Source organism: Octopus bimaculoides, chromosome 13, assembly GCF_001194135.2.
Source record: "Octopus bimaculoides isolate UCB-OBI-ISO-001 chromosome 13, ASM119413v2, whole genome shotgun sequence".
NCBI classification, from domain to species: domain Eukaryota; kingdom Metazoa; phylum Mollusca; class Cephalopoda; order Octopoda; family Octopodidae; genus Octopus; species Octopus bimaculoides.
In genome coordinates, this window is record NC_068993.1 from 18661967 (window position 1) to 18662293 (window position 327).

Genomic DNA, 327 nt, shown 5'->3' on the forward strand with positions numbered 1-327 from the left:
GTCAATTAGATCGACCTCAGTATGCAACTTAATTTATCGAACCCGAAAGGAGGAAAGGCAATGTCGACCTCGGCGGAATTTGAACTCAGAACGTAAAGACAGACGAAATACCGTTAAGCATTTCGCCCGGCATGCTAACGTTTCAGCCAGCTCACCGCCTTATGTTAATTTACTATTGTAAATGGATTTATTTGTGTCAGAATTTATTGGTAGAATATACAGGTTTACACATGTACACATATCTACTTACTCTCATGCAACACTTGTATTTGCAACAAGTCTATACTTACATATAAAATGCATCCCGTATTTCATAAACTGCTTGTT